At 36.4% G+C, this 9,938-nt stretch overlaps 1 long non-coding RNA gene across 1 annotated transcript; it reads right to left on the bottom strand.

Moving 5' to 3' along the window:
• Nucleotides 1-366: 366 nt before the first annotated feature.
• LOC116643871 lies at nucleotides 367-8,638 on the bottom strand. Its single transcript, XR_004301658.1, has 3 exons — nucleotides 8,578-8,638; nucleotides 8,319-8,358; nucleotides 367-451 (listed from the first exon to the last, which is right to left on the bottom strand). It is a non-coding gene; the product is annotated as an uncharacterized LOC116643871 (long non-coding RNA).
• Nucleotides 8,639-9,938: the final 1,300 nt, after the last annotated feature.

The following is a 9,938-nucleotide window of genomic DNA, read 5'->3' on the forward strand; positions in this document are numbered from 1 at the left end:
ATTTTTTTAATTATTTTTTTATTTTTTATTGTTATGTTGATCACCATACATTACATCAGTAGTTTTTGATGTAGTGTTCCATGATTCATTGTTTGTGTATAACACCCAGTGCTCCATGCAGAACGTGCCCTCCTTAATACCCATCACCAGGCTAACCCATCCCCCCACCCCCCTCCCCTCTAGAACCCTCAGTTTGTTTCTCAGAGTCCATCGTCTCTCATGGTTCATCTCCCCCTCCAATTTCCCCCCCTTCATTCTTCCCCTCCTGCCATCTTCTTCTTCTTTTTTTTAAAACATATATTGTATTATTTGTTTCAGAGGTACAGATCTGTGATTCAACAGTCTTGCACAATTCACAGCATTCACCATAGCACATACCTTCCCCAATGGTTCCATTTTTAAAGTTCAGGTAGTTGAGTGTTTGATGCTGAAAGTCACTTCATAGCATACTCTATAAGTAAACAGCAAATATATAGTCACTGTTTATGACATATAATTTCAATATATGGAATCATTTATTTTTCTTTGAAATTTTCTCCCTAAATTTTGGATTGGCTATAGCTCATGTCGGCATTATTTTATGTATTTTTGTATCTAATTATTTGCCTAAGGATCTATGCAATATTGAAAAAATACTTTGTTTCTCTGAGGTTGAATTTTTTCATAGGTAACACTGAGATAGCAACACCTCATATTGATGTTCTATGAAGTAAATAAGACAACAATTTAAATGTTCAACATAGTGCCTAATGCATGGTATACATACTGTATATCTTAGATTTCTCTTAAATAAAAAAGACAAACATTTAAATACTAAACATAGAGTCCGTATGAGTTGTTTATTACTATGACATTACAGTGGCAATACTAAGACATTTGGGCAATAATTCTTTAGTCATGCCATTCTTGTTCTGCTTTAGTCAGAACATTCATTCCACTCATTTTTTTTTTTTTTTTTTTAAAGATTTTATTTATTTATTTGACAGAGAGAGAGAGAGCAAGAGCAGGAACACAAGCAGGGGGAGTGGGAGAGGGAGAAGCAGGCTTCCCGCCGAGCAGGGAGCCCGATGTGGGACTCGATCCCAGGACTCTGGGATCATGACCTGAGCCGAAGGCAGACGCTTAATGACTGAGCCACCCAGGCGCCCTCCACTCATTGTTTAGAAGAAAATTTTAGACAAAATTATTTATAAAAAGGTACGGTTTAAATTTTTTTTCTCACAACTTCATGACAAAGAAATTATGCACTATATGCACCCAATAGAAAAAAATGTCAAACAAAGGAAATCAAAATGAAGCTATTAATGGTGGCTTATTCATGGGTTATTGATTATGCTGCTTTAATTACACAAAGGTATAAGATTTTAGAATGAAGAAAGAGTGAAAGGACATCAAGTGCAATTCAGGGCATCTGATCCTCTGTGGTTGGGAGTGTTATTCATTTTTTAAGGGGAATATACATTCCAACAGATAAAATCATAAATGTATTTGTCCTTTGTTGAATCATTTAGGAATAGCAATTCGACAAAGTTCCTGCTTTCTTTATTCCTTTAATTTCTTTAATGGGATAGGGTGAGGGTGGAGAGGTAGGATAGGAAGAAATGAATAAGAATATGGTTTTAGGTTCCTATAAGGCATAAGCCAGTAGTATTTCTGTCCTCCACAGTATCAAATAGAGAAAGTACAAAAAGCATTTATTTTCAAAAAAAAAAAAAAAAGAAGTAGAAGAAAAATAAACCTACTAGAATGCATCTTTGGTCACATACTTGCCTAATGAATATCATTTTCTACTGATTTGTTTTCTTCAGGGAACTCTAAAAATTGAAATCTTGCCCAAACTGAAAAAGGATTTTTTTTCAATCTTAATTTAGTTCTTAAATTTAGTGCAAGTTTTTCAAACCCAGAAAAATTGTTTGACTAATATGTACGTAAGGGATACATCCAATAGGATTTTCTATCAAATCAAAAGTTTACAATTTTTTCATGTGTTACAAAAGACAACAGTTAAATGTCACCAAAATCCATTCCTTTTCAATCAGTACACCTCTTTCCTCCCCTCCCTCCTTCTTATCACCACCCATACCAGTCCACTCCATTAAAATATATTTCCATACAATAGATGGGTCAATTAGATCCCTCTATTTGACAATCTGTGATTCTTTATCTCCTTTAGATGTGTTTTTTCATAATTTCCTTCTATTTGGAGAAACTGTTCAAACATTCTGGCTACTCAAGGTCTATACAAACCCAGTATCTATGTCAGATCCATTTCCTGCCAAGAAATCAGCTCTGATTTCTCCATTTTGAATTAATATCTCTTCATTGCAATTACTTGTGAAAATCCCAGCCCTGTTTAAACTCCATTTTCTGACTTGTCCTCTCCTGCCCCAAGCAGTTGAACCTGGCTAGAAGAAAGCAGCCATGCTGATCAGTGTAATTTTAAACTGTCCTCAACGCTTGCTTCAAGTTACAACAAGTTCGACCACATTTCCTCGGTTAATCACTCTCTTAGGTAAAGATTTCACATTTTCTCTCTCATAGAACTCCAACAATCCCTTTCCTTCTCTCATTTAATTTCCTTGATTCTTAAGTCATTGAGAAAATATGATCAACGAGAAGAAAATTTCTACATGCTCTTTCTACTGAATTTACCAATGTACTCGAATCTTTACTCATAACCAGCCTTCCTGCCTCTGGCAATGGTGAACTAATGGTGCCTCTCTCTGTGAATAAGCCTTTCCTTTGTGCATGGGATTTCATTCTTCTAACTTACGCTAGGCTATTACTCCTGCAACTGGTCCTCTCTCTCAGGCATTGTCATTTTCTCTCTCTTATTGGATAATTTTAATCAGCATAAACAGGTACACTATCTCCCATATTAAGAAAGAGCCTTTATTTACCGCACATCCCCTTCTAGCTACTACCATAATTTTCTGTCCCTCTTTATAGCAAAATCACTCAGGTAAGTTTGTCCATCCTCCCACCCTCCATTTGTCCTTGTATTCTCTCTTGAATTCAAAAACGTCATCAGAAAACTGGTTGGCTTTACTTTCAAAAGATATCCAAATTTCAACAACTTTTCACCACCTTCACCCTTTTCAAAAGAATTGTCATTGCTTGCCTGAACCAGTGATTCTGCTTCCCCGCGATCTTCCTACTTCCTTCATTGCCCATCCCCCAGCCGTCTGAGGGATAGATTTAAAACATCAGTTAGTTAGATCATGGCACTCTTCTGCCTCAACCCACTAGGGGTTTTGCATCTACCTCAGAATAAAGTCCAAATCTGCAACATGGTCTGGAAAGCTCCCATGGTCTGGCCCTCCACCAACCCCCGATGTCATCTCCTACTCATTTCTTGTTCTCACCTCATCTCTTCCCAATCATTCTGCTACAGCCACGTTGCCCTACTTGGAAATTCTTGAACACACAGAGCATTCTCCTACTTCAGAACTTGGCACTTGCTCTTCCCTTGACTGAGAAGCTTTACCCCAATCTGTTTGCCTCTCATTTCCTTTAGTCTCTGTGCAAATGCCACTCCCTGATCAGAGAGGGCTTAGCTAACCACTCTGTTTCCTCTCTATCCCTCTCTCTGCATTATTCTTATTTCACTACCTGAATATTGCATAGGTATCTGTTTGTCATTAGTTTTCCACTGCTAGAATATAATCCACAACGTACTTTTTTTGTTCACTTGTCTATTCTCAGCATCCAGAACTGTAGCTTTCATATAATTGTGCTCAATATTTGTTGGCCAAATAATAATAACACATGCTTGATCTTCCATTATATAATTTATTATAGCTTGTTTGTGCTATTTATATAATACATATATATGCTTTTGTTTCCTTATACGTAATGTATTTTCAGAGTAACCAATGATGCCTAATACTGCACTTACATTGTTTTTAAAGATTTATTTATTTACTTGAGAGAGAGCACCCGCATGAGCATGTGCACAGCAGGAGGGTCAAAGGGAAAGAATCTTCAGGCAGACTCCCTACTGAGCGCAGAGCCCGTCTCTGCTTGATCCCAGGTCCCATGAGATCATGACCTGAGTCAAAACCAAGAGTCTGAGGCTCAACCAGCTGAGCCACCCAGGCAGCCCAACTGTACCTTCATTTTATGTACATTATCTGTTTTAGTTCTATGACAACTCTTAGATGAGGGTTATGTTATCCTTATTTTATAGACATGAAAAAAAATCCAAAGAGATGAAAACTGCTGAACATGGTTACCATTCACATACCCCATTCCTAACTCCCCAAATTGAAGGCTTTTCCTAATACTTTACATTTGAATTTGCTTTGTAACATTCAGTCCAAACTGTGGTATTTGCTGAAAATTTAATTCAATTAAGTAATAGGTCAATTAAATATAAGTATCACTTATGTACCTTTGAAACCTGGATCTATAGAATAGCAGTTGAATTAACTATTTGACAAGAACTATTTTCCCATTTGCCTTTATTTTCTTCATTCATTAATGAAGAAACGTTTAATTCCATGAAATAGTGGAGTTGCCTAAACTATTGGACATGAAAGGCTGGAAAAACGTTCTGTTTCAGCTCATTAGGACACTGATATTTCTATTTTTAGAAATATTTTTGGAAAGAATAAGGCTTGATGAAGTATATGAAAACTTGAGCCTAAGTGTTTTATTCATCAATATAAATTTTTAAAAATAAACCAACCTTTAACATTTTCTTTCATATTTATTTTTCTGCTACTAATTTTCTATTATTTTCTACTCATATTCCCATATCCCCTCCCTCAGGCCTTTATATTTCTAATTCTTACAGATATAGTATAGGCTGGAACAAATGGAAGGGGGAGGAAAGTAAACATTTGCCTCACTGTAATTTTCTAGGTGTGTTTCCCTGCTCCCAAATTAGCTACAGTTCAGGAAGTGATGCGGCTTAAGCTCCAGTATGAATGCATGAAGATGCAGACATTTGAAAGAAGCTGGACTCTACACAGAATATCTTTTCTGCACACTGCTATGCCTCTCCCTGTCTTGTTCATCTCTGCACATGGTTATGCCATCCACCGAGGGGCATGATGTCTAGTTTTACAATGCCTGGAAATCACCCTGGGTGTCTCTTTTCCCTCTCTAGTCTTTTTGTACTCTATATCAAATCCATCACTAAATCCTGTTGACTTTACTAATGTATGAATTTTCCAATGTAGGAACTTCTCTCTCTATTTATTGTCACAGTCCTGGTCCAAGCCTCTGGCTTATGGCAATAGCTTTCAAACATGTCTTCCAGCTTTCCAACTCTTTAAATAAACAGCCAGTGTAATCTATTTTAAATAAAATCAACTCCTATCTATGTCAATGTCTTCCCACTGCATTTAGAAAAAAAAAAATCAACTCCTTTCCATAAACTACAATGTTCTTTCTGATTCAGCCTGGCTAATGCCACTGTTCCTCTTACATCTACCATCCTGCACATGGATCTCCATTGGAACTCTGCAGATAGTCTTCTCTTTGCCTAGAATGCTCTTTCCCAGGCTCTTCATGGCTGGCTTCCTCTCACTTCCAGGTCTCAGTTTAAATCACTCTTCCTCAGACAGGCTTTCCCTGACCACCCAAAGTAAAGTAATTATTCTTATTATATTATCTGTTAAAGAATCATATTCATTTTCTTTTAATACTTTTTGCACTCACAATGATGCATTTACTTGTTGATTGCATGTGTCTCTCATTCAATTTGTAAGTTTCATGGGGACAGAAATGTCCCTCATGAAAGCATCTCCTTCAGTGTGTGCCTCTTGTCTGTCTCCACAGGGCTAGGGTTTATTTATGTTGTAGTACCGTTCTGGGAAAAGGACACCACACTGCCCACCCCCATTGCCCTCAAACGCTGCTTCATTCAAATCATTTCATGCAAATAGATGTCTGAGAGCAGTCATGTCTATCTACCATCTCAGCAGATACATGTGTATCTTTTGTTTTAAAAACAAAAAATGTTTTTTTAATTTTTTATTTACTTTTAGTTTTAGTTTTTTAAAAAGATTTTATTTATTTATGAGAGAGACAGTGCATGAGCAAGGGGGAGCGGCAGAGGGGAAGGGAGAAGCAGACTCTCCACTGAGCGAGAAGGCCAACACAGGGCTTGATCCCAGGACCCCGAGATCATGACCTGAGCCGAAGGCAGACACATAACCGACTGAGCCACCCAGACATCCCTGTTCTGTTTTTTTTTAAGGGAAAATCTTAAAACTTAAGTTTAAAGCATAGGATACAAAATATTGTGGAAAAGAAATTATAGGAAACTTGACTACAGACATGTAAAGTTATATAATAATCTAAGAAAATATATTACAACAGAAATAAGATAACATTTAAGCTTATCATCTATTCACTTTTCCAAAATACTGCTGAATTCTGGGAAGAACATGTAGAAAATAATAAGTCAAACATTTTTTGAACTCTTTGCTAATGACAGATAGTTTTCCAAGCATCTTATATGTATTAAATCACTTATGCTTCACAAAAAAAATTCACTGAGGTGGGTAGTATTATTCACCCTATTTTACAGTTGAGTAAACATGACACAGAGACATTTAAGTAACTTGTACAAAGTCACACAGCTAGTAAGTGGCATGAATAAGATTTGAATCTAAAAGCCACATTCTTAAATATTATGCAATACTGCCTCTGTTAAATTATATTTCAATCCATTCCTAAAGAACTTACATATCAGTAAAATGAGAAAACATGTGCAGAAACAAATCACTAATCCTTTTATACAATTAATATTTATAATTTCCAAAATAATTTCAATATATTCTTACATTGGTTCATATAGGTGAAAAAATTAGCATAATACTTGGCCTATTGTATACATTCAAAATGTGCTTTCCTTCACTGCATCCTAACCTCAACTCTGTGAGATAGGAAAGTATAGGTGTCAGGATGAGATAAGCTACTCATGATTATAATTTAACCCTACAATTCCAGTGACATATTCAAAAGTTTATTTCTCATTCATGAAAAGTTCCATGTGGGTCAACAAGGGCGCTTTTTCAACCACAAATCAGAGAGATTAAAAATTTTGATCAGGGTTATCAGTTATAAATTTCAGTCCTAGCTCCTCCACCCCAACACATGGCCACTGAGGAAGGGATAGGATACAGCCAAAGAGGCACGGCAGCTAATAACTCCCTCCCTCTAATTCAACACAAATGTTCACATTTTCTTGATCGGAACCAGTCACGTGACCTGAATGCAAATCCAAGAGAAGTTGGGAAATGTTGTTTTCCTGTGGGCCCATAAAATGAAAATAATGTAATAAGTATTGCTAGAAGTACTAATATTCCTCTTTATCAGATCAGTATAATGAGGTACATAAAGGTACAGTGACCATGGACTGCCTGCGTTTCTCAGTCAGTTGAGCATCTGGCTCTTGGTTTTGGCTCAGGTGATGATCTTGGGGTCCTGGGATGGAACCCTACCACCAGATCTGTACTCAGCCTTGAGTCTGCTTGAGGCTTCCCTCTGCCCCTCCTTCTCTGCCCCTCCCCTTGCTCCTGAGGGCATGAGCCCTGCTTGCCTGCCTGACATGGTGCTCATGCTCTCTCTCAAATAGATAAATAAATCTTTAAAAAAAAAAAAAAGGTACAGTGACCTGCCCTTGCCCTCATAGTCGGTAAATGTTGAACTAGAGCTTTAAACAGGCTTTACACATTTTAAATTAATAGTCATTATGCCAAGTATCATAACCAAATAGCTAAAATTTTAGGAAGAAAATAATTCTTTCAGGTGAGATTTACAGAAAGCCTTCATGGAAGAGGTGTCATTGAAATTATTAGTAAGGGATAGATACAGTTTACATCTGGAAAAATGGGGTAAGGGAATCCTAGGCAAAGCCACATGACCAGAGTAGTAGCAAGTATGTACAGGAAATAGGAATTAATTCAGTTTGACCAAGTCGGGATAATTATTTTAATGTGCATAAGATTATACTAAGTAAAAGACTTCACCTTGATGTGATTGATAAAAAAATCTAATTGTTCAGTTGATATGGGCATTAAGACAAGTCTTTATTTTATGGTTTGATCACATTTCCTACTTTTATTTTTAACCTAGGCATAGCCTCGTGTTCTGAAATGTACTTATGATACCTGAAAACTCATAATTTATTTAAAGTTTGCTAGTGGTAAAATGCTTCAAAATATTCCCCCAATTTCAAGTATGGTCATTAATGATTAAACATTGGTATATATCTGAAAAAAACAGTCTGAAAGACCATATATAGAAATATTAAATTCAAACAAACTAATTCCCATTTATTCACTTACTCATTTGACATTTACCTTTCAAGGAGTTGTGATGTTCCAGGCAAAGTACTAGATGCTGGTAAGACATAATTGGGATAGTGTCACTCACGTTCTTTTTACTAGAGCATTCAACATAGAATTAGAATGAACAAGATTTGCAATAATAAAGACATGCTTTATAAGTACTTGTATTTTCCCCATTTTTTAAAATAATTCAAATGTTAATCTAGCAATAAAATTAAGTTGGGTACAATTATACTGATATACAAAAGAATAGACCTTTATTTAATCATACCTGGAAGGATTTAATGTAAGTAGAGCAGAGGATCAGCTTTTTCTCTCTTTCTGAGTATAGTATCCTGAAAGAAGGAGAGATTCTGAAGCTGTGGCAATGAACTTGGAAAAGAAGCATGCACTGTCTCCTCAGGCAAAGTCCTCAAAGGACTGAAACCTTTTATTTGTATGAACCTTCTTACATGTGATAGTATTAGAATGAAGTAGCCAAGAGCACAGAAAACAATAAAAATAATCCAACTTTCTATTCGTGTGCATCTTGAAAATTAGGCAAAGAGGGATCACTCGTGGGCAGATTAGCTACGTAAAACATGGCACCTGTATCCAGTTAGAGGACACTTTAATGTTCAGATTCTTTGGTCTCTGTGATTACAGGAAGCTGGATTACATGAAGATTGGCTTGCTTTCATCTTTCTCACAAAGTGAAGGGAGGTAGGCAGATATTTGCCCACAGTTTTACCACATGGGGTGTCAGGAACAAGTAGACTGAGTATCAAGGATGACAAAATATCACCACAATTTTAAAGTTTTCAAAAAACAAATTTATTTTAGGATCTTTGGCATTGGAAGATCATGGGTGGATCTTGGTACGACTTATATAATGTGTTTTAATTTAAAACTAACTATGTATTCTAGAAGGCACTGCAGGATTAAAAGAAGTTCCAAAAGTGAATAGAAAAAATAATCTAAATAATGTAAGTATTCTCTGGGGTTACATTTTTGTAACTTCATTATTTAGCAGACTCTTCTGACGTAGTAGACCAAATTATTCACTGGAGAGAGATAGTGATACATGGAATCTATAAGAGGTGGAATATTTCAAGTGGGGCTTCAAGGTTTAATTAGAACAAGGAGGTCAGCAATCTATAAACCCAAGAAAGAGTCACCAGGTTTTCTGACTTAAAAACATAAACAAACAAAAAATGTATTCACAGTCAATAGATTTTATGGAGCCCTTGTTGCAGACAATGAGGGGTATTTAAAAGAGCATGAGAAACAAACTGAGGGTTCTAGAGGGGAGGGGGTTGGGGCGATGGGTTAGCCTGGTGATGGGTATTAAAGAGGGCACATACTGCATGGAGCACTGGGTGTTATACGCAAACAATGAATCATGGAACACTACATCAAAAACTAATGATGTAATGTATGGTGATTAACATGACCTAATAATAATCAAAAAAAAATGCATGAGAAAACTTTATGCCTGTTCTCAGGGGACAAAGATACCATGTGAGGAACACTGCTGTTTTTCAGTGCCCAGCTGGAGTCCTACCAGTGGAAGCAGGACTCAAGACAGACACACAATAATTGAGTGATGTAAGTTGAGGTAGAATAAAGATCTAAATTTTTGGTTTTCAATCT

Source organism: Phoca vitulina, unplaced genomic scaffold (genome assembly GCF_004348235.1).
Source record: "Phoca vitulina isolate PV1807 unplaced genomic scaffold, GSC_HSeal_1.0 scaffold2, whole genome shotgun sequence".
Classification (NCBI taxonomy): Eukaryota; Metazoa; Chordata; class Mammalia; order Carnivora; family Phocidae; genus Phoca; species Phoca vitulina.